The sequence below is a fragment of the Schistocerca piceifrons genome, chromosome 1 (genome assembly GCF_021461385.2).
Source record: "Schistocerca piceifrons isolate TAMUIC-IGC-003096 chromosome 1, iqSchPice1.1, whole genome shotgun sequence".
NCBI lineage: Eukaryota > Metazoa > Arthropoda > Insecta > Orthoptera > Acrididae > Schistocerca > Schistocerca piceifrons.
In genome coordinates, this window is record NC_060138.1 from 326,031,747 (window position 1) to 326,058,144 (window position 26,398).

Genomic DNA, 26,398 nt, shown 5'->3' on the forward strand with positions numbered 1-26,398 from the left:
TTATTGTCTGTTATTGTTTTATGTCTTAATGGAATCATAGAAAACTATTTCGTTACTAAGTGCCAATCGAATGTACATGAATTGTTCATTTCACTGAAGGAACTGGTTATTGTTAGGAAAAGAGTGGAATAAAGTTGAAATGAATTGTCATCCATCAAAGTTATGTACTTCTACTTCTTTAAAGCACTGCACAATAAATTTAAAAGATCATTAGAATAATTGAAAGTGAAAACTGTCGTGTGCATTTCTGCAACTACTCTTGTATGCCCATTATCAACAAAGAATATCTTAGTCAACTGCATTATTAGTAGTGTTGACTTGTTTACCAAGTCATATGCAGAACGCTTTTGACATTAAAAATGGTTTGAGAGTAGTATAGATGTGCTCACTTACAACAGGGCCATTTCAAGATAATCTTCAACAGTTATTTCCCGACAAACTCAGTCATGTTCCAAACACTCATTTAGTCACGGGACAAAACAAAAATTATCGGTGGATCCTTCCATCAGATAAAATTTTGAATCTGAATTTTAATGACAACTTTCTGCAACAACTGAAATCCCGTAGAATTTGCTGCTCCTACAGGACTCTATTCCACAAGTGAGAGCAGGAAATTTGTGTATTGTGCGAGATCAGGTTGACAGAATTACTGGAATGCAAAAGTGTGCAAATGGAATGTTGACGATGGCAACACTCGCCCAGTATGGTTCAAGTTTGGTGGGGACATACTGCAGTCGTTCACCTCCCTCAGCCAGTTCACCAACTCGGCTGCGCTCCTGTAAATTTCGCTACCCCTAATGGAAAATATGTATGCAGTTTCTTCCACCTCCTCCCTCACAGACAGTCTGAAACATAATTATCCACAGATAGACCAAACAAGGACAAAAAATCTTCCTATTAAAACCTGAAAATCGTAAAATTTCGAAAATTACTCATTTTCAGTTGTGCACACAATTCATCACACTCATAACCATATGTGCTACCAAAATATGATGGTAAATATGAGTGATACTGTCAGATTTATAGATGGTCAACAACATTCAGGAAATGACATCAAGTCCAAATCAAGAGTGAATCTCCAATTAGTATTTACAGTTAATTAGTACAACCTATAATAACCTGAATGTGCAATCATGAGAAAGGAAATGTAGAATAGCATCACTCATATAGAAATTTAGGAATTTTAACTCTAGCAGTATCCAGATGCCAATGACAGAATTAAAAGAAATACCCTAGGGATCTCAAGTCTTTGACCCCATTTACTTGCCTTTTAAAACAACGAGTTCTTAAAACAGTCACATATGTGAGATGGAAAGTGAAAATGGACCACTTGTCACAGAAGTAAAATTTTCAGTACAAGTCTTCTGTAAAAGGACCTCTTGTCATTATGGGGAAATTATTGGCCTGACAAGAGGCCCCTTGTCTTAATCTCGCAGCTGCGTATGCATTGCTTCACAAAATAGTATCAGAGCTCAGAATAGCTTTGTATAGAAGAAGAAATCCAAACAAGGCTCATACAACAATGGTGTTGTATGAGTGTTATAAGTGCATACAAATGTTACCAGTTTGTAGTAGGCAGCCTAAAATGCCAGAAGACAACTAACATTACTATAACAACAAAAACCTAATCTACAAGACAGGTTTCTTTCTTGTTTCTTATAGAAGTGAGAGGTGAAGGTGTTGCAAATACATGTGACTGGCTAAATGTCTCGAAGAAAAGTAAAGTTAACGAAGTGCCTCACATAACTAAATACCTCCACGTTGACCTCATTGCTAGCTACTAATGTAATATAATTTGCAAAATGGACATTGATGGAAATAAATTTGCACACAGCATCTTTCCCAAAAGAAAATGGATCCGTTGGATTTTCTAATGCAGTAATTCCAGCAAGAATGACAAAACCAATGAAGAATCATCCTTTTTAAAAACAGCATTACCTATTGCAAAGAGGAAAAAAAAGACGCTCTGTGTCCTGAAGTAAAACCAGAACCTCAAGTGCGTGACAATGAGGATCCTAAAGAAGAACCTTACCTGCCAGATATTCCAGAACCAAAGCAGAAATGGCGAGATTGCTGTTTGTGAGCAATCTTAAACAGTTTCAGACACTAATGTTTTAGAATTTTAATCTATTTTTTCTGAATTTAAAATTTAGGTGGCGATGAGCGCATTAATGGCTTCAAAGTCAAAATCTGGTCTCAGAGATGTCATAACACATAGTAAAAATACCTGTGCAGGTTGTGCTGATTTTTCTCGATTTGGGGCCAATTTATTCGGTTTTAGATGTTTGTATACCACAATTTGCTATGGATCTAAAGGGGTTAACACTTAATGTGCAATATTAACTTAGAAAAGTCTGTCCCATTTGACAAAGGACATTGCAGGGTTATATACAGGGTAATTATAATTAAAGTTAAACTTTCAAAACGCTGTAGAAATAACAGCACTGGTCATAATGACGTCAAATTACAACGGAATATTATCGGAGAGGGGGGAAAACATATGGTAGAAGAAAACAATTGCGTGAAAATTGATCAGTAAATGGCGCTGTATGTGTCAGAATACATAAATGAAAACACCCGTCATGTGAACGACCCATTGAAGTTGGTATAAACACGTCAGGTACGCGATTTTCCCCCCTTTCGCGTCTGCACAGTTTGCCATGACTGTCTCAATGCAGGAACGCGCTCTGCTTATAAAGCTGTATTAGAAGAACGATGACTGTGTACATGTCGCTCTGCAGAAGTTCTGGACACTGAAGAGTTTGAAAAAAGGCGTTGATCTGATGACTGCCGTGGGTCTGGAGAAAATGATTCGAAAATGCGAAAAGACGGGTTCTTTTGGTGTGCAACCTGGTAGAGGGATGAAACGAATTGATTCGACGTCAATGGAAGCAGTGGCCACAGCAGTGCAGGAGGAGACCATGGTGGTGTATAAACGTGTAGTGCACGTAGAAATGCCCGAACATGGGACATAACCATGAACTCAGTGGGTAGAATCCTAAGAAAAGTCCTTCTTTGCTATCCATTCAAAATTACCCATATGCACGAGTTGCTTCCTGCTGACCTGCCAGCAAGAGAGACCTTCGCTTCAGAATTCCTAGCTCGCATGGAAGTGGACAATGATTGGCCATGGAAGATTTTGTGAACAGACGGAGCCCACTCCCATCTGACAGGATATGTCAGTACACAGAATTATCGAATATGAGCAACGGAAAATCCACATGCAAATCAGCCAGAACCACTTCCTCCTGAAAAGATCACTGTGTGGTGCGGGTTTACTGCATCATTTATCATAGGGCCATATTTTTTCTAAAAGACAGGTGCTTGCGGTTCCGTTACCTTTTTCCGTCACTGGTAATCACTATGAGTGTTTTTTGCGCAGCCACGTCATTCCAGCTCTCCAACGGCGTGGATGTGTGGATGGGATCATTTTTATGCAAGATGACACACCTCCACACATTGCAAATCCAGTTAAGCAGCTGCTGAAGCGCCATTTCAGAAATGCTAGAATTATCAGCCATCATTTCCCTACAGCCTGGCCGTCCGCGATCACCTGTGACTTCTGGCTGAAAGATGTGTTCAGTGTTCTGATTGCACACTTAGCTGAATTGAAAGGCACGCATTGCCCAACGCATTCTGATCGTGATCCCGGAAACCCTTCAGTCAGTTGCGGAACATGTTGTTTCTCGATTTCAACTTGTTGCAGAAAACGATGGACAGCATATCGAACATGTTTTACAGCAGTCACACGGAAATTAATAATCCAATTTGATTTTGATGGATGCTTTCTATGCGAGTTTTGGCCTCAGAACAATTAAAAACCGATGTGATTGACGCTTTTTATGCTGTGTTTGGCCTCAGGACAATTAAAAACCGATTCTCCCATCTGATGTGATAAGACCTTGTTGTGGTGTATGGGCTTACGTAACTAACAGAATCACACCTGTACAGCCATGCACACTGAGTAGTACAGTTTGTTTAATGTCAAATGTACACCTTAGGCAGTGTTGTATGATTGATTTATCATTTGTAGTCGGCCACTATTAAATTTTGATGCTTCCAACGCCATCTATTCCTACATCTTGTGACTATTTTTCTTCTGCCGTACGTTTTCCCCCTTGTCCGATAATAATCCGTTGCAATTTGACGTCGTTCTGACCAGTGATGTTATTTCTACAGCGGTTTGAAAATTAACTTTAATTATAATCACCCTGTACATGCACAATTTGTTGCTTAAATGTGTCAAATTAAACAATAGCGAGAAACCGAAACTTTAAAATGCTTTATCTCAAAACACCTTTTCTCCATCACCAGTATTCGAATTGTCACAACTCTCACAAATTTAGTGATAGAAATCTATTTTTTACAGATTATTCAGAGTTTAATGCTGAATGTAAAAATTACAATAGCTCAAAGGCTAAAATTTTCCACGAGAGGTCCCTTTTCGCTTTCTGCCTCACATATGATTCACAGTCCAGATTGACCCTTCCTAAGGATCAACCCCAGACTGTAATCACCAAAGGTTTGAGAGAACAGTGTTTAGTCAAAGTGGGGCAACCCAAAGCACAGAACAGCTAAGGTATTAGCAATAGAGACAGCTGCGAGTTATCACGGATGCCCTTTGTGTAAACCACAATTACTTTCGCTCAGTTGGCAATGTGAACTAACTTGGAGCCTATGACTGTCAATCAATAATGAATAGAAAAGCGTTTGTACAAATTTAAAGAACAAAATTACATTAGCACCCACATGGGCATGCATCATTGTCCAGATCACAGTACAGGTTACAACAACCACCTTTTAACAAACGGATGTCCATAACAAGAAGAGAAGTAGTCACAAAATAACTTGGTACAGTGGGAACTGGTCCCAAACTTCAGTAGTAGACTATGTACTTGTGGATAGGCAGATGATGAGCAGCCTCACAGATGTTAAGGTCATTCCATCTGAGGCCTTAGACAGTGACCATCGGCTGTTGGTAGCCACCCTGAGAGAGAAAAAAGATAGGAGGGCAACAGATATACAGGAGAAAAGGTTGAAGACATGGATGCTGAAAGAGGAAGAACGGAGGACCCAGTACCAGACACTGATCAGGAAGAAGCTGCCAAAGGAAGATCAGAGAACAGTGGAAGAAGAATGGGGAGATTTTAAGAGGGCTCTAGTTGAGGCAGCTGAGACTGTGTGCGGAAGAACTAGCACAAAGAGGAGAAGTAGGGAAACCCCATGGTGGAACAACATATGTAAAGAGGCAGTACTTCGAAAGAACAAAGCCTTCAGAGAATGGTTCCAGATCCGAACAGAGGAAGCTAGGGTAAAATATAAGGAAAGCAAGAAAGCGGCACAGACCATAGTAAGGTTGGAGAAGAAGAAGTGGATGGAAAAATGGACAAGAATGTTAGAAGAGGACAGTGAAGGGAACAAAGAAGTACTTTACACCATGGTAAGAAATAAGAGGAACGACAGAAGCGAGTGCCTGAGGATCATGGATAATAATGGAAGAGTTGTGGAGGAAATGCATGAGCTCAAAAAGATTTGGAAGGAGTACTTTGAAGATCTGTTGAATGCCGCCAAGCGGGTAACTAACAGCGATGGAGAGCCTAAGGCAGCAGACGATTATAATAGTGGGGAAATTGATGATCTAACTTGGAACGAAGTGGAAGAAGCCATAAAGAGGATGAAAGGGGGCAAGGCACCAGGTTGGGACGAAGTAACAGTGGATATGATACGAGCAGCAGGAGAAGTAGGAACCCAGTGGCTATACAGAGTGCTGAGGGTGGTGTGGAAGGAGAACAGAATTCCTGAGGATTGTAAGAAAGGAATTATAGTCCCGATCTTCAAGAAAGGGGATAAAAGGAGATGCGAGAACTACAGAGGAATCACCCTGCTATGCCACTGTGGAAAAATCTATGAAAAGATCCTGGAGAAGAGAATAAGAAGCAGTATTGAAAGCAGACTGCAAGAGGAGCAGTATGGTTTCAGACCGGGAAGATCAACAACGGACCTCATATTTGCAGTAAGGCAACTGCAGGAAAGGCACTATGAGTACGGGAAGGACTTAATCATGGCCTTTTTAGATATTGAGAAGGCGTATGACAGTATCTGTAGGGACAAGCTCTGGGATGTGCTGAACGCAAAAGGGATAGATGAAGAGATAACACGAAAAGTCAGAAAAATGTATGAGGGAAGTGAGAGTTGTGTGAAAGTGGGGAGGGAACGTACTGCATGGTTCAAGCTGGAAAATGGGCTGCGACAGGGAAGTGCACTTTCGCCTTTATTGTTTATTATTGTTATGGATGAAATCCTACAGCAAGTATCAGATGCAATTGGAGATCATAAAATGAAAGCAGTGCTTTTTGCCAATGACCTGATGTTATGGGGAAATTGCGAGAAGGAGGTGCAAGAGCAGTTAGATGCATGGGAGGCAATGGGAGCACAATTGGAATGCATTTCTCTGCAAAGAAAAGTGAAATAATTGTCACAACAAGGAAGAAGAATAGGCCAAATGTGGATATAACTTGTGGAGGGGAAAAACTACAAGTGGTAGAGAACTTCAAGTACCTGGGAAGCGTGATTGAAAGTAAGGGGGGAAACGCAATGGAAATAAATGAAAGGTGCAGAAAAGCAGGGCAGTTGTACAAATGCATTAGGGGGCTTATTTGGAGCAAGGAGGTGCCACAGAAATCCAAGGGAATTATATACCGAACCTACTTTGTCCCCATATTGGCATACGGAAGTGAGACATGGGTAATGCACAAAAGCGACAAAAGTAGAATACAGGCTTGTGAAATGAAGTTCCAGAGAAGCAGGTTGAGTGTAACAAGACGAGACAGATTGCGAAATGTGTATGTGAGGGAAAGACTAAAGGAGGAACCAGTACAGGACAGGATAGAAAAATCAAGACTGCAGTGGTATGGACACATGAAGAGAATGGATGAGGGAAGAATTCCAAAGAGGATGTTTGATCTGCAACTGGAGGGGAAGAGGTCCAGAGGAAGACCAAGAGATAGATGGGTGAAGGGAGTGAAGGAATGTGTGATGAGAAGAGGAGAGAACTGGACGAACATGGAAGAGGGGGAATGGTGGAAAGACAGAACACGATGGAGAGGCTTGTGTTCCCGGCAGACCCAGCCAGTGGCTGGAAACTGTCCAAGATGATGATGATGTCCATAACCCAGTTCTACTGCACATAACACTTTTGCAAGGTAATATGTTGACAGTGAATCCAGTTGATCAGTCAAATTCGTCGCTAGGCTGAGGTATGAGGTACTAAAACTATACACCAACGGTTTGATGGCAGATGATGATTCCTTGCAGGTGGCTCGACAGGAAATAATGCACTTGGGAAGCTGTACCACCAAAGCCGACCCCGGGGAGCCCCTGCAATTGTGGCTATGTTGATACTTTTCTGGTGGAGAACCCTGGATGTCCAAGAGTCACTCGGCATGTGATCGAACAGCTCACTGATGTGATGGAACTGAACCATCACAGTTACTATTCCTACCCTGAAACTGGAAAAAGGCATTCAAATTATGACTAATTATGGACTAATCTCTCTGATGAACAGTTTGTGTAAATTATTTGAAAGAATGGTGAAACAGGAGACCTTGTTGGTGCGTGGATCCAGAGTACATTTACTGGAATTTGATAATGGGGTTCTAGTACTCCACTTTATCACAGACCAACTGGTTCGTCTGTAAACACCAATGCACAATGATTTATCGCTTGACCAACACCTAATCGCTGTGATCCTTGACTTGCAGAAAGCATACAATATCACATAATGCCATCACATGTGTGTGCTTGCTTACCCATTTTATCCAGAATTTCTGTCTCTGGATAGTTTTAGCTCTCAGCAACCAATATTAACAGGAAACTGGGGTCCCTCAGGAAGTTGTTCTGAGCATGATCCACTTCATTATCGCAATCAATAGTATCATGAATGCAGTGGGACTCATTATCTCTCGGTCACTGCTGGTGGACGACCTTCGCCAGTATTGCAGACTTATGTCATTGCACACCACGGAGTGCCAACATTCAGGGCCCCAACCTGGGCTCTGAATTATGAATATGAATTGTTTTGCATGAAAACTGGCTTCATGCCCTTGTTTCGACTCAGGAATGTGCATCCTCACCTAGAACTTTACTGCAGTAACAAGGTTTTGAAGTCATTGAAAATTTCAAATATTTAGCCCCTTTATTTATCGGTAGGTAGTTAATGTGGCTACCACTCATACGTCAGCTCAAGGTAAATTGCATGAAGAAACTTAATGCTCCCAGATTTTGCAGCAGCACCTCCTGAGTTCCAGACCATGCAGTTTTTCTGCAGTTTGTCAAAGCTCTGACTTTTATCCCACCTGGAATATAGATGTGTTGCCTGTACATTATCAACACCATCAATACTCAGCTTGTTAGAGCCTGTCTACCACAGTTGTGTGCAGTTGGCCATGGAGCCTCTTGGATGAGCCCTGTAGATCCTCCTGCTGGAAGGTGGTGTACCACCACTGAGAGTCAGATACCAGCAACTCTTGGCGAATGTGTAGTCACAATCACTGAGTGAGGTGGTTCAGTGTGGCACACTGGACTCGCATTCAGGATGACGACAGTTCAAGTTCATATCTGACCATTTAGGTTCAGATTTTCCGTGATTTCCCTAAATTGCTCCTGGCACAAGCTGGAATGGTTCCTTTTGAAAGGGCGTGGTCAGTCTCCTTCCCCATCCTTAATTCATTCCGAGCTTTTCTTCAATCTGTAATGACCTCAGTGTCAATGGGACGTAAAATAATCAACTTCTTTCTTTCCTTCCTTCCTGCAGTACAAATTTGTCAGGTGCCTACCGACCCATGTTATTCAACTGTATTTCTGTATTTCAATGTTAACATTTCACACTGTTTAAAAATCGCTCAAAGATACGGAGATCCACTTGGGTACAACTGGAGCCTCTGTGCAAGGACATTCATCTGCCTTCTCTTGTCTGCGTACATAGTTTCCTCTCGGCATCCGTCATTGTGTGATACGATTCAGATGGACCTCTACTGTGGTTTTAAGGAAAATACTGACCCCACCATTCTCAGATGTCTTTTCATTTGGTTCTTCACGAGTATCCCATTGTGTAACTTTGACAGACGGACTGAAAGTCAACGACAGGGTTTGTTATGTTTTTTTCACACGCAAGGGGACATGAGAAGTATTCTCTTCTGACTGCATGCAGTGTTTAAATTGCAAGGTTAGTCGCCATATTAGAGACTCTGCAATACGTTAACACACTGAATGTCACAAGGTTGCTGGTGGCCATACAACACCTGATGGCATGTGCCCATTGCTTGCCACGGCAAAATCTCATGCCAGACGCTGTGTTGTGGCCTGATCTAGCAGCGAAGCATCAATCACCACACATGCTGCAGTCAGTGTATTAAAATTCTCCCAAGAAAGTAGTTCCGGGTTTGTAGTGGGCCCATGAGCTCCTCACATCGCATATCTTAATGCTAATCCAGAAGGTTTTAGGTCCCAAACACCCAAGGCCTATTAGCTGACCTCCACAAATCCGAAACCACCATAACATTCATCTGGACACTAAGTCATGTGGGTATTCTGGGAAACGAACTCATTGAATTATTAGCTAAGGAAAGAACCACAGGAGTCAGAACTGAACTCAGAGTACTGAACACAGTCCTACAATTGCAAACGCAACAAAATTTTGGTGGCTTGGGAAATGGAATGGAGATTTCCACAATGCTCAACAAGCTGAGGACAATGAAATGGACCATCGAAGTGTGGCACACTTCTCTCCAAGCCTCTCACAAAGAAGCCATTGTACTGTGCTGACTACACATCTACCACACCAGACTGTGGCCCATATCACATTGTAAAATATCTTTGTCAAATATCTTTTATAAAACTGTTACAAAACGTGTGGAACCCTACTAAGACCCAAAGTGAGAGACTAGAAGTATTCGCCAGAATGTAAGTGAAAATCGGTATTAAATTGAAAATTACAAAATAATCTACATCTACATCTACATGGTTACTCTGCAATTCACACTGAAGTGCCTGGCAGAGGGTTCATGGAACCATTTTTATACTACTTCTCTACCATTCCACCCTCGAATGGCGCATGGGAAAAAGGAACACCTAACTCTTTCCGTTCGAGATCTGATTTCTCTTATTTTATTATGATGATCATTTCTCCCTACATAGGTGGGTATCAACAAAATATTTTCGCTTTAGGAATAGAAAGTTGGTGTTTGAAATTTCGTAAATAGATCACGCCGCAAAGAAAACCGCCTTTGTTTCAGTGACTGCCACCCCAACTCGCGTATCATATCAGTGACACTCTCACCCCTATTGCGCGATAACACGAAACGAGCTGCTCTTCTTTGCAATTTTTCGATGTCCTCCGTCAATCCCAACTGGTAAGGATCCCACACCGCGCAGCAATATTCCAGCAGACGACAGACAAGTGTAATGTAGGCTGTCTGTTTAGTGGGTTTGTTCCATCTTCTAAGTGTTCTGCCAACAAAGCGCAGTCTTTGTTTCGCCTTCTTCACAATATTGTCTATGTGGTCGTTCCAATTTAAGTTGCTCGTAATTGTAAATCCTAGGTATTTAGTCGAATTGACAGCTCTTAGTTTAGTGCGATTTATCGCACACCAAAAATTTATCGGATTTCTTTTAGTACCCATGTGGATGACCCCGCACTTTCTCTTTGTTTAGTGCCAATTGCCACTTTTCGCACCATACAGAAATTCTCTCTAGGTGATTTTGTAATTGGAATTGATCGTCTGATGATTTTACTAGACAGTAAATTACAGTGTCATATGCAAACAATCTAAGCGGGCTGCTCAGATTATCACCTAGATCATTTATGTAAATCTGGAACAGCAGAGGGCCTTCGACACTACCTTGCGTAATGCCAGACATCACTTCTGTTCTACTCGATGATTTACCGTCTATCACTAAGAACTGTGACCTCTCTGAGAGGAAATCACGAATCCAGTCACACAACTGAGACGATACCCCATATGCACGCAATTTGATTAATAGTTGTTTGTGAGTAGTGGTATTAAAAGCCTTCTGGAAATCTAGGAATATGGAATCGATCTGAGATCCCTTGTGAACAGCACTCATTACTTCATGGGAATAAAGAGGTTGCACAAGAACGATATTTTCTGAATCCGTGTTGGTTATGTACCAATAAGTGATTTTCTTCAAGGTTCGAGTACAGTATATGCTCCAAAATCCTACTGCAAATTGAGGTCATTGATATGGGGCTGTAATTCAATGGGTTACTCCTATTTCCTTTCTTGAATGTTGGTGTGACCTGTGCTGCTTTCCAGTCTTTAGGAACAGACCTTTCGTCGAGTGTGCGGTTGTATATGATTGCTATAAAAGGCGCTATTGTGTCTGCATACTTTGAAAGGAACCTGACTGGTATACCATCTCTACCGGAAGATTTGCCTTTCTTAAGTGATTTGAGTTGTTTCGCAACAAAAAAATGGTTCAAATGGCTCTGAGCACCATGGGACTTAACATCTGTGGTCATCAGTCCCCTAGAACTTAGAACTACTTAAACCTAACTAACCTAAGCACATCACACACATCCATGCCCGAGGCAGGATTCGAACCTGCGACCGTAGCGGTCACGCGGTTCCAGACTGAAGCGCCTAGAACCGCACGGCCACACACATCCATGCCCGATGCAGGATTTGAACCTGCGAGCGTAGCGGTCACGCGGTACCAGACTGAAGCGTCTAGAACCGCACGTCCACACCGGCCGGCTGTTTCGCAACACTTAAGATATCTACTTTTACGTCACTCATGTTAACAACTGTTCTGGTTTCGAATTCTGGAATATTTACTTCGTCTTATTTCGTGAAGGAACTACAGAAAACCGTATTTAGTGACTCCGCTTTAGTGGCACCATCATCGGTAACATTTCCACCGCTATCGCGCAGTGACGTGATTGTCTGTTTTTTTGCCACTGATGTACTTTACATGCGACCAGAATCTTTTTGGATTTTCTACTACATTTTGAGACAATGTTTCATTGTGGAAACTATTAAAAGCATCTCGCATTGACGTCCACACTAAATTTCGAGCTTCTGTGAAACGTAGCCAGTCTTGGGGATTTTGCGCTCTTCTGAATTTGGCATGCTTTTTTCGTTGCTTCTGCAACAGTGTTCTGACGTGTTTTGTGTACCATGGTGCATCAGTCCCGTCTCTTATTAACTTACGCGGTATGAATCTATCTATTGCTGTCGATACTGTATCTTTGATTTTGAGGCATATCTGGTCTACACTTACATAATTAGCTTGGAAGGAATGGAGACTCTCTCTTAGGAAGGCATCAAGCGAATTTTTATCTGCTGTTTTAAATAGATATATTTTGCGTTTATTTTTAGTGGTTTTGGTTGAAATGGTTTTTAGCTTCGCTACAATGACCTTGTGTTCACTAATCCCTGTATCCGTCATGACGCTCTCTATTAGATCAGGGTTATTTGTGGCTAAGATGTCAAGTGTCTTTTCGCAACCATTTACAATTCGTGTTGGCTCATGAACTAATTGTTCAAAGTAATTCTCAGAGAAAGCATTTAGTACACTATCGGAAGATGTTTTCTGTCTACCACCAGCTTTGAACATGTATTTTCGCCAACAAATCGAGGGTAGATTAAAGTCTCCATCAATTATAACTGTATGAGTGGGGTACTTCTTTGTAATGAGATTCAAGTTTTCTTTGAACCGTTCAGCTATTATATCATCTGAGTCGGGGGGTCGGTAGAAGGAGCCAATTATTATTTTGGTACGGCTGTAGAGTATGACCTCTACCCACAGTAATTCGCAGGAATTATCTATTTCAACTTCACTACAAGATAAACTAATACCAACAGACACAATCACACCACCACCTACTTTATTTAATCTATCCTTTCTGAACATGGTTTGCGCCTCTGTAAAAATTTCGGCAGAATTTATCTCCGGCTTTAGCCAGCTTTCTGTTCCTTTAACGATTTCTGCTTCAGTGCTTTCTATCAGCGCTTGAAGCTCTGGTACTTTTCCAGCACAGCTACGACAATCTACAACTACAATATCGACTGTTGCTTGGTCGATTCTCGTCGTTTCTTTGTCCCGTACCCTTTGAGACTGGAGCCCTTTTTGATCTTTCCCGAGACCGTCTAACCTAAAAAACCGCCCAGTCCACGCCACACATCTCCTGCTACCCGTGTAGCCGCCTCCTGTGTGTAGTGGACACCTAACCTATTTAGCGGAAACCGAAACCCCACCACCCTATGGCGCAGAACCGTCTGAGCCTCTGATTCAGACCCTCCACCGACAATGCTGCAGATGGTGAGCTCTGCCTTCATCTCGCTAGCAAGGCTGGCAGTCTTCACCAACTCAGGTAGTAGCTGGAAACCAGAGAGAATCTCTTCCGATCCATAGCGACACACATCTTTAGTACCTACCTGAGTCACCACCTGCAGATAGCTGCACCCTATACTCTTCATGGCATCCGGAAGGACCCTTTCCACACCTTGGATGACTCTCCCCGGTATGTACACGGAGTGCACATTGGCTTTCTCCCTGTCCTTAACTGCCATATCCCTAAGGAGCTCCACTCCATCAACAGTGGAACTCCCAATGACAAGCAATCCCACTCTCTGCTTTTGTCCGGACCTCTCAGGATGACCAGCCACTGCCGCAACAGGCGAGGCCGCCCTTGCTGGCTCAGAAGTACTTTCAATAGTGGGCAGTACCTCAAACCTGTTACAGAGGCGTAAGGGTACAGCCTTGCAGCCAGCAACAACTTTCGCCTTACGCCCAGGGATTCGCGACCCCGCCACGGTTCGCCAATCACCGTCAGGCAAGTGTCGACCGGCAGGGACGTCCGAATCCGAGGGCGCAATGGCATCAGAGATCCCAGGCGATGCTACAGGTTCCAGGGGCGTCAAAGCGCTCGCCTTCGGTGTCCCAAAGTCCCCGCGGCTCAGGGCAACAGCCTGGAGCCTGTCGACCACGGCCAACACAGCTTCCAGCTGTTTACGGACGGTAGCCAATTTCCCCTGAGTCCTTTCACAACAGGCGCAGTCCCTATCCATTCCCAACAATTTTTTCCCTCTCTTTTATCTCACAAGCCGTTCAAAACAAAAATGCTATCTCACATGAGTCGCAAATATGCTTGGAATTATAGAACACGCAAGTCAGAGGGATGTTCACTTTGAAGGAATCCAAAAAGCCTAACAAGTCCAATGCCGACCTGCCTGGGTAGCTGTGCACGTTAACAGTTCCACTTCCAGGATGGGGAGGTACACTGGCCCCGGATTGAATCTGCCCGGTGGATTAACGACAAGTGATCGTGGATATGACTTTTAAGCATTTTCCTACATCCCAATAGTGGCTACCAGGCTGGTTCCCATATTCTCCATCAGGTACATGGTACACAAACACACTCTAAGACAAAATAATCGACGCACCATAGAGGAACCATCCGAATGGGACAGAAATAGGTAGATGTGAGGTACCTGCATGGACAAATGCTTACAGTTTCAGAAATGTTGGATGATTTATTCAAGAGAGAGAGAGAGAGAGAGAGAGAGATTCATTAACTGATCAAGACAATAACGCTGTGGCCGCTTAACATCTCTGAACCTATGAATGATCATTGCTGCACTGCAACACAATAGGGTCAGTACGCTCTGTACGCCCGCAATGCTTATACATGTTACATATATGTGCTTACTAGTAAATAGTGTGGAAATCGTATCTCTGTGTTGTATCACTATTATACTTCATACTGCCGGTACCCCATGTCCCACACTGGTGACCCCGAATTTCCGTGTCGTACCGCGATTTTGCTGTTAAGTCGAAAATCTGCCACACCGGTTTTGCTATCGACAATGCTGCCGCTGCAACTTCACTGTTTCCTCGGAAATGTCGACAACACATCTCAACAAGTTTCCGTGAATGCCGCGAACATACTGTGTGCAAAATCGCTAAATGTTCGCCAAAGCTTGGGCGGTGCTACATAGCGACAATAATTTCATTGTTCGCTGCCGATGCGAAGCAGCGAACTGTGCCACAGCGAGTGTCGAACTTACCGAGTGACTTCATGATAAACATTTCAGATTTGACATCGAGTGAATCTGTTCCTGGTATTCAGACAATAATGCAGCAAAGAATCACAATAAACAATGGCCGCCAACCTCCGTAACAAACGTTAATATGACTTCGACTTTCGCACAGGCCAAAAACCGCGTGTTGTATGCTAGAGATTTTGAACGTTATGACATTCGCACTAACGACGTGATCCATATGGACGTCTCCCACATCGCCATTATGGTTGAACAACAATGGCCTGTGTTATACTACTCTGCCGTTCTGTTCCATCATCCATCTGCCAACGAGCTGCTGGATCGAGGTTTACATCACCTTTCAGTACCTGCGCATTCTGATTTTCCAACGGTTGCAACTAAACACGAGTTCCTCGAGACAGACAGTGGACTCACTCATATGCCAGCCACGCCTGGCATCACACGACTCGCTTCCAGTGCAGCACCATGCTTCATATTTGCATCACCCATACCCAGCACCAAAACCAACTATTGACGCCGAGAATGCGTTTTCAAGACCTCGTCACGGCAATTTTAGATAACGCTGCCACCCGTTTCGAGTGACGTCACATCCTCGTTAGCCTCGCCGCGAACGGCTGCACGTCTTCATGAACTCCGTGAGACACAGACAGCGCCGCTGGATAATAAATGGACTACGCCTTCCATCTTTACAGTGCCAGGACCTCATATCCACTCTCACCTGCAATTTTCGCCGTCTCAGAAATCTGACATTGGGGAAGTCGTATCTACCGTGTCGGCCCCAGAACTTCATTCACACGTGCGGCCGTTCTTCGAAGAGCCACCCCAGTTCTACGCACATCCGCTCGTGATACCGACGCCACATGCGCCGCGACATGACCCGACCTGTTCCATCATGCGACGCCCTACATCGAGCCGCATTTCCTGCCAGACTCGTGCACCGACGCTCCCCCGCCTCCCTCGTCTCCCGCGCCGTGGTACGCCCGCCTCATGACGATGCCTTACAATCAAACCACTGATGGCTATCGTACCGTCCACCACTGTCTGAAACTACCGTTGTCCCAGCGGATTTTCCCGCGATGCGGTTTGCCCTCAGTGAGTATCTGATGTCTGGCATCATTGCGGGTGACGACTAGTTCGCCACTCTCCTTAACAACCTCGGAGACAATGTGGACTTTATTAGTGATTTGACTTTGTACATTCCGACTCCTCACAAATACGAAACTGCCAAGACAGTACATCAGCAACTAATAAGACGCATGCCTGAGCAGTAGTTATGTCTCATCACCAACGAGACTATTCTGGGCAACATCACGCCATCTTCACTCTGGCGCTGCCTGCGAGTTTTAATTGACCCAATGCTTCCGCCTGATCGCGCACTATGGACACTTTGGCTCCTAAAACTGCCAGAGAACATCCAAGCAGCGATTCTAGCGGATGAGGAGGCACCGCTGGAGTTTAAATTTCGATTTGCTGGCAGAATTCTGTCACAACACTGCATTCTAATCAACAACCAACAGCGCTACGCTGCATTCGACGCCCAGTACGCCTGCACAGAAACCGATTTTGCACGATCCCGACGAGCTGCTCCGACATTCCGCACAGCTGCAGACCGCCCAATGACAGTCGGACCAACCCAGACCAGGCATGCTCCCCGAGACCTTTCACAGCTCCGGTGGACAACAGTTGTCCGCCGTGACAGTTAAGGTTGTCGCCATCCCAGCTGACAACCGCCTCAGCTCTGTGTATAACCAAAAGCCGCGACGACCTAGTGCATCGCCTGCTCCATGCTCAACACACAACAGAGCTACTGCTGGTTTCACACCAGATTTTGGCAGCATGCACAGTGCTGCAGACAACCTGCACCTACCAAAACCAGTACAGCGACTTGAAGGAGGCACACCAGCCACTCTTCATTAACACGACAGCTCTGCACACCACAACAAAACAGCACAGACGCAGCATTCCAATGGGCTGATGGTCCCTGACTATTCGTCCATGACAGGTGCCTGCTCACATGTTTCGTCATCGATATTTGGGTCGATGTGAGCACTCTACAGTCTGCTCTCGCGCCTGCTACACTGTCGCCATTGCCCCTGCAATAGCACACGGCCAATGACACCGTAATCACAGTTGCTGGAACTGAACACATCACGCTCGACCTCGGCACAAGTACAGAAATACCTTGGATACTACTAGTGGCAGAGGTAGCTGAACCAGTCCTGGGAGCCGACTTCCTATGGCACACTACCATCTACTGACGGATTTGAATTACACGCTCTTACTACGATGTGACAGCCAGCAGTCAATTTGTGGTGTGGTCAGCAACACACTACCTGCTGGCTTTGCGATTCCATCACTCACGCTGCTGCTGCTCAACGCACCACTCGACCTGACGTTAAAAACCTAAGCACCTTTTATCCAGCTATGTTTAAGGCAGCCGAGTACCGATAATTACATCATGACAACGAGTCGCTGCACCTCTGCAACGAACAACTATGGAGATGAATCGTGGATGCCACCACATCACTAAATGCATCTCAACAACATCTCGACGACCTTCATCATCCTGATACCTACCAATCACTATCGTGGCTCCACTACTAGTGACACTCCTCAGGTTAGCGAAGCATCACAACCTCCTCAGACAACGCCATGTGATGTCAATGGTGATGGTGAATTACATTGCTCCCTGGTGCCTGAACTCATTCCACGCTCCCCCATTAGACCACATAGAAGCCGTGCGATGTGGGATAGTACAGTCCACCACATTACAACCACACCAGATCCCCTGGTCTGTCGCCTCCCCCCTCGTCTAGCTCCTCACGAACTTAACAGTTGTCAAACAGCATAAACTTCTTTGTACAATGAGGGCATGACAGCAACACTGTAGTTGCACATTAGTCGCCTTTGTTCCAATTACATATGAACATGATTGTTATTTGATAAAAATAACGCTGTGTTTTCTCGTATCATAGTCTTGTATAGGCGTTTTGATAAATATTTTCTTCAGTGAGGCAATATAGACCAGTGCCTTATGGCTACATCTGCAATCTCTTGCTATATCTGTTTTCTACAAATTACCGTCGATCTGAAAGCTTCCTGTGGTATAAATCTTAATGTTAAATACAAGCATGCATGTTGGGGTCAATGGCTAGTTTCTTTTCGTTGGTTTCATCAGATACTCTCTCAACCTTAGGCCTAACTGCTGCACAGCATTTTTGTCCAAGCGAAATTTCAGCTTAAGTTATTAATCGTTTAACTCCGAGAATGGGTTCATCCTCTGTGATCCTCAGTAGACACATCCGAATACTCAGATACCTGTAAGGTAAACAAAAGGAAATAATGTAGTTCACATCGTGTTTAAGACTATACTTATACTTACTTACGATTTATCCATCAATAAGCTTGCAGTGGTTGCAGTAGTTTTACCACATTTCCGGCAGTTAAAAATGAATGTGCATTGTGAACTTATTGCTACTGGAGCCGAAAGAGCCATTTTTAAGACATGTGATTTTTCAGGCTTTCCTGACGGATCTGTTGCAAATACACTTCTCGGGTTTGCAGCCGGATCTTATTGTGTTAATTGCACAAAATTTGGTCGATGCAACTGCTCAAAATTTTCTGATGGTAGTTGCTCTGTTACTGCTGCAGAGTGCGACTGATGATAATCGCTCGCCGGCGTCGAAATTTATCATGCTGGGAGCAGGCAATATGCGCACGTGGGAAAACGCTCGCAGCTGGAGGAAAGTAGCGCTTCTAGTGCCCCCTGTTGGCAGCCGCAGAAAGGCCTTCCAAGCGTGCACTGCGGGCAATGACTGTGCTGCCGGACGCTCCTATGATCAAAAGCTGAATTAAATCTTAGCAGTACGTTGCGTCACATCATGAATCGGAAGTTCTTGTTTTCCCTGTTTTGATCTAACGGCAGCCAGTGCTGGATTCCAGGTCGCGCTTAATTGGAAACCTGCATAACTGTTGATAAGATTGTCCGTGTATGAATGTGTATGGCCTCCTTAATAACACAGTCCCAGACGCTGAGAATAAAATTTTAGTAAAACATACGACGCCACAAGTTCAAGCAATACTCCGCCACTGCTGTGTTATCAGGTTGACCGAGGCGTGTATGACGATGGTGTTCGACACAACATTCTTGCATCGTTTGGCATGTCTGCTCAGTATAAGATTTCCACATTGGCGTGGGATTTTATACACGCCACATTACCTAAGCCAAGATCATCTTTGACCAAGAACAGTAGATTGCTCAATTTTGCTAGTGGCCGAAAAAGACTCTTGATGTCGTGCCATTTGAAGATTCTTTCTACTCTTGACGACATGCCACCAAAATACAGAAACGCCGCCGTTGCAGTGGGTGCCTCGGCTTCTTCGTTTACTGCCCGCTTTGAATTTGCTTAGAATGCATGGTGTATCTGTCTATCAGACTAGCCATTCTGTTGGAATACCATTCTTAGGTGTCAAAGCTCACCAGGTAGACTGTTGGCGCCTGAGACCACACGTGCTCTAAGTACCATGAGCGTAAGACATTACCGCATTGCGCAGGGTAATGAAACTTGTTGCCCCACTAAGAAAGTTTAACATCAGCTCATCAGAAAGGAAGGCTCTGCAAGGCTTGAGAGTGGACGAAGACCTTGTAATTTTACAAGACGACAAGGGGAATGCCACTGTCCTTCCCTCACGAGTTGAATACAATAGCAAGATAGAGGTGCTGCGTGACGATCCTGCTTATTGCACAGGAGTGTCCGGCAGCACAGTCATTGCCCAAAGCGCACTCACAGAAGGCCTTTCCCCAACAGGGGCCAATAGGAGCGCCACCTTCTTCCAATTGCGAGTGCTTTCCCACACACCCATATTGCCTGATCCCAGCAAGATAATCTGCGACGCCGGCGCGCGATTATCATCAGTCGCTCCTTGCAGCAGTTACAGAGCAACTACCATCAGAAAATGTCGAGCAGTTGCATCGATGAAATATTGTGCGATTTACACAATACGATCTGGCAGAAAACCCAATAAGTGTATTTATAAGACATATTCATTCATAACCGGCTGCTGTCAAAATCAATATACTTCATTATTCACAGCAAATTTTCGAATTTTCCTTTCTCATTCTGCTGTTAAGCGTATATAAAATGCATTCAAACTTATCACATAAATCACGAGACATATTCAAGTATTTCCTATATTCCGGCACAATTATCGCAAGGAGTCTGACCAAAATGTAACTTAAATGTTTATTTGACACTAAAATAGTGAAGCCATAGTCACAGTTCATAATTTTTTATTTAAAAAGAGTGGTTACATTACCGGTTTCAAGGTACTACGTTTTCATTTTCGACTGTAAAATACCAGTTGGAGAATATGTAATGGGGATTATGACTATATATCTTGTATAGACTAGCAGATCCGCACTCGAGAGCGTCGACTCCGTCACCAGACAAAACGCATCAGCTGCCTCAAGGTCACACTACGCCTAGTGCTAAAGGCGTAAACAAGTGAATTAATATTTTTTTGGAAAGATAAGGAATTAGGAAAGGAGATAAGGAATTTTTTTATTGTCTATAATACAACATACAGTCACCAGTAATCTTTATTTTACAATTATTGTTGCCTACTTTTGCCCAAATAAACAGGTACTCATCTACATTCAGCTTCTTCTTCCTTCTTGTAGACAAATTAAGAGTGGTTACGTTACCAGTTTCAACGAACTATGTCATCATTTTCAAATGTAAAACATCAGTTGGAGAATATGTAATAGTGACTATGACTATACATCTTGTATGGTCATAATTCCCATATTTTTTAAAGAAAAAAAACTTATGTACTGTGACTATGGCTTCGCTAATGTAGTGTCAAATAAACATCCAAGTATTTTATGAGATCAATTACTACCGGCGCTTATTAAGTACATTTTCTTAGCCTAACCTTACAGATAGAAAAGGGGGAAAAATATTTCGACCTTAAGCGGCATGGGAGTGGCGTAATCACATAATTATGTGTTAATATCAACTTCTTTATTATTTATATGTGCATTTGCACGAAACGAAAGCCTTGTTCTGTAATGTTACTACATTGTAAACTGATGATTATATTTGAACCTGACTTTGATCTGCGAATTTTCGCAGATTACCACTTTTATTAACAATCTAACCATGGGCCACATTCTGGGGTGAGATAAATTATGGAATACTTCAGAAACTGGCTACAAAAATTGTGGTGTCAAAACTCACAGCAGTTTATAAGACTTATCGCACTATAATGAAACACTGAACTCCAGTAGGGGAATTTGGGACAAAACAAGGCAGGACTGCCTCTGCTCCAGCACTGGACGTCGTTCTGGGTCCTTAGATTGATGATCAGCGATGATGGGACTGCCTCTACACTAGCACAGCATCAACACAGGAAGTCGGCCACCACATTAGTTTTTATGCTGATGTGACATGCATATGTCATGAATTGTAAAATGTATTCATTATTCCTGCACTGTCTCAGTGATCCATCAGTGGTTTTCTTTGAAAAGAAGGGCTTGAGAAGAGCATGATCTGTGTAAACAATGAAGTGTTTACCTTCTATTTGGTCTCAGAAATGTTTGTCACATATGTAGCATACAGTTTTCTATCAATGGCGCTTCGTTTTTCTGTGATGTCGTTAGCGACTGAGAGAAGGATGCCAAAGGCTGCCACGCCCCATTCACTAATCCTTTAGAGTGGGTCCCATGGCAACTTGGCTTGCATCCACCATTAGGGACAATGCACAATTGCGACGTCGATGAGTGGGGAGCAGAGCCCGTGCTGTATAGTCTTAAGCAGAATTGAACGCCATAACTGTTCTGGACTCTATTTCAGTTTGCTCTTTCCTGCCATATGTTCTTGTTGTGGCCTTCAGTCCGACGACTAGTTTGATGCAGTTCTCCATGCTACACTATCCTGCACAAGCCTCTTCATTTCTAAATAATTATTGCAACCTAACATCTTTCTGAATCTGCTTACTGTATTCATCTCTTGGTCTCACTCTACGATGTTTAACCAACACACTTACCTCAAATATTAAATTGGTGATCCCTTGATGCCTCAGAGTGTCCTATCAGCTGATCCTTTCTTTTAGTCAAGTTGTTCCACAAATTTCTTGTCTCCACAATACTATTCAGTAATTCATCGTTAGTTATGTGATCGACCCATCTAATCTTCAGCATTCGTCTACACTCTTTTAATCTAAATTGTTTATCACCCATGTTTCATTTCCATACATGGCTACATTCCAGACTAATACCTTTAGAAAAGACTTCCTAACACTTCAATCAATATTCGATATCAACAGATTTCTCTTCTTCAAAAATGCTTTTGTTGCCGTTGGCAGTCTACATTTTATATCCTCTCTACTTCGGAAATTATCAGTTATTTTTCTGCCTAAATAGCAAACCTCATCTTCTAGTTTAAGTGTTTTCGTTTCCTAATCTGATACCGCTTGATTTGACTATGTTCCATTATCCCCGTTTTGCTTTTGTTTGCGTTCATTTTCTATTCTCCTTTCAAAGCACTGTCCAATCTGTCCAACTTCTCTTTCAAGACCTTTGCTGTCTATGACATCGGCAAATCTCAAAGTTTTTTTTATTTCTTCACCCTGAACTTTAATTCCTACTCCATTTTTTTCTCCTTTACTACTTATTCAATCAACAGATGGAATAACATCAGGGATAGTCTACAATTCTGTCCCACTCCCTTCTCAACCATCACTTCCTCTTCAAGCCCCTCGACTCTTATTACTAACATCTGATTTATGTAAAAGTTATAAATAGCCTTTTGCTCCCCGTATTTTACCCCTACTACTTTCAGAATTTCGAAGAGAGTATGCCAGTCTTACACATCTGCTCACACAAGATTACTAAAATGAATGATAATTTGACTTTAAATAGAAATAGAAATTAATCATTGGAAAGAAAACTGTTAAAATTAACTGGAGCAGGCGGCCATTGTTAATGGTGGATCCACCTTTATTAGTGGCCAAACTGACTTTGGAAAAGTGCTATAAAATTTAGAAATACCACCACCACTTCTGTTGAAAGGGTACAGTACCGCCCGACATTGAAAATAGGTACAACATACTTCATTATTTTTGTCAGAACAACACATTTTTTTTGTAAAATAACTCAATTTCAATTAATACAGCGAAGCCGGATACCAGTGTGGGAAAGAATGACAATTTATTTATTTAATTGATCACATGTGCACTCCCACAAAGTAAATCCCTACATCCAGTTTGGTGAGATCTGTGAAATGAATGAATGTATGGTCATCTGCTAACCGCAGAGAGTGAATGTGAATATATGATCATCTTTGAGTCGATCCTTTGGCCACCTTTGGTGGGACCAAAGAGATGAAATTTACCAGAGCTTTGAGCGCCTGAAATGTGGCTGACCAATACGATAGCAAGGTGCTTCCCCCACCTTGACAGAGATGGGAGAGGACCTAGAGAACGGCCATGTTTCAGCACTCTGCCGCTGGATCTTGTGCTGTTAAGACCTGTTTTAGTTGTGCTCCGTAATGACGAAAGAGTGGAGACATGGTATGCATGTGGAATATTTAAGAGTAGTTTGAAATATTAATTTCTCTATTTCAGGAACTTTTGTGGGGAGAATTAAATGTCAGGCAGGTAATATTAATGGGATTGTAGTAATCTTCGGAAGTGACCAACGGTCACAATGAAACCACGTGTAGCAATAAGTTGAAATACTTCCGTGTGCTTAAGTTAAGCTGAATTACTAGCGTGTGTACAATAAGTTGAAATATTTAAGAAATAGCGTGTGTACCATAAGTTGAAATATTTAAGAAATGGCGTGTGCAGGACTTGAAATTAGAGACGAGTACTTCCACGTGGTGAGTACTGTGTGAGTCTCAATCTGTGTATGAGACAAAGGATAAAGAGAAGTACTCGTCCATGGTATCAGTTGAGGACTCGCGTGTGTGATGGATATGTTCTTAATATTACTTTGCGTGATATGATTCCGTGTGACGCTTGATTCAAACTCTGAGAGAGAAGCAAGGTGAGTCAGCCGTCTATCCAGCAACGCCACTTGGCTTGCATTGCACAGGAAGACGTGCAAGTATCTCCAGAGTTCACAGTAGGAAAGTAGAATTACGAAGTGGGGCAGTGTCGTGTGAAACTGGGATAAATATTAATTGAAGTGGGAAAGCTGAAAGTGATAATGTTGTGACCATTCTTTGTGTAGTATTTCATGTTGTAGTGTGGTGTATGTCATGTAATTTGGGTATGTGTGGTTTGCATGTGAGAGTAGCGAGGTAGTTTCAAAAGATTAGTGGGTTATGCTTGTTCCTTCGGTACCGATCGGTCTGGAGGAAAGTTTAGTGATGATGATTGTGAGAGTCGAAGTGTGAGGTATAATAAAAGATCCACCATCCTACCCAGAAAGTGCACTGTAGCGTTAAATAATTACGAGACCATAATATAGAGATTCACTAATGTAAAGCCATGCCCACTGGGCGGAATTTCTCATGTGTTATTGTTGTAGGTTGTAGAATTTGTGTGTTTAGGTTAGAGAATTTATCGGAATAAATAAGATAGTGAAAAGAAAAAGATTGGTGGACTTTTCCTTCGAATTGTATGTTGTCATAATGTCCTGAATTTATAATGTGTGCGCCATTCATATTCAGTGCGGTGGCCACGTGTTGACAAAAGCCGTTAAATAAAAGACAAAAAGAAAATGTGGTATTGCCAGTGCGTAGTGTGCAGTCAGAGTTCTGTAAATTACTGATAGTCAGATGCGTGTTTCCGTTGCGCATTATTCATGCAGGAGGATAATTTGTAACTAAATTGTGAGTACGAGAGTTCATGTTACTCGATAAATAAGAATGAATCCACTCGCTTGGCAGACCACTCATCTTGCAGGCCTGACTGCTTGATGCCACAGTATGAGCAAGGCATGTGGGTGCCTCTCACTGTGAGGCCAATATGTGTTATTTACGGCGAAAACAGAATCATAGTTTGGAGAATGTGACCAGATCATTTAAGGATTGGTGCTTTCATTCAAGTTTGCAAAATGTTTCATGATGATTGGGAATTAATCTCAGGGACGCTGACACTGCAAATGAATAAATGGCCAGAAACTAATTATATTTGGCCATTGGGTCTCCACATCTGTTTAGCTCATATGGATCGCTGACTGTAACAATAAATCATTAAAACACATAATGTACAGGGTGATTCAAAAAGAATACCACAACTTTAAAAATGTGTATTTAATGAAAGAAACATAATATAACCTTCTGTTATACATCATTACAAAGAGTATTTAAAAAGGTTTTTTTTTCACTCAAAAACAAGTTCAGAGATGTTCAATATGGCCCCCTCCAGACACTCGAGCAATATCAACCCGATACTCCAACTCGTTCCACACTCTCTGTAGCATATCAGCCGTAACAGTTTGGATAGCTGCTGTTATTTCTCGTTTCAAATCATCAATGGTGGTTGGGAGAGGTGGCCGAAACACCATATCCTTAACATACCCCCATAAGAAAAAATCGCAGGGGATAAGATCAGGGCTTCTTGGAGTCCAGTGATGAAGTGCTCTGTCACGGGCTGCCTGGCGGCCGATCCATCGCCTCGGGTAGTTGACGTTCAGGTAGTTATGGACAGATAAGTGCCAATGTGGTGGCGCTCCATCCTGCTGAAATATGAATTGTTGTGCTTCTTGTTTGAGCTGAGGGAACAGCCAATTCTCTAACATCTCCAGATACTGTAGTCCAGTTACAGTCGCACCTTCGAAGAAAAAGGGACCAAAAACTTTATTGGCTGAAATGGCACAGAAAACATTCACCTTAGGCGAGTCACGTTCATACTGAGTTGTTTCCCGCGGATTCTCAGTGCCCCATATACAGACATTGTGACGGTTGACTTTCCCGTTAGTGTGGAAAGTTACTTCATCACTAAACACAATCTTTGAAACGAAAGATTCATCTGTTTCCATTTGAGCAAGGCTAAAATCACAGAAATCGATTCTTTTAATCTTATCAGCTGCAGACAGTGCTTGAACCAATTTCAGACGATAAGGTTTCATAACTAACCTTTTTCGTAGGACTCTCCATACAGTTGATTGTGGAATTTGCAGCTCTCTGCTAGCTCTGCAAGTCGATTTTCCTGGGCTGCGAACAAATGCTTGCTGGATGCGTGCTAAATTTTCATCACTCGTTCTCGGCCGTCCAGAACTTTTCCCTTTGCACAAACACCCATTCTCTGTATACTGTTTATACCAACGTTTAATACACCACCTATCAGGAGGTTTAACGCCATAC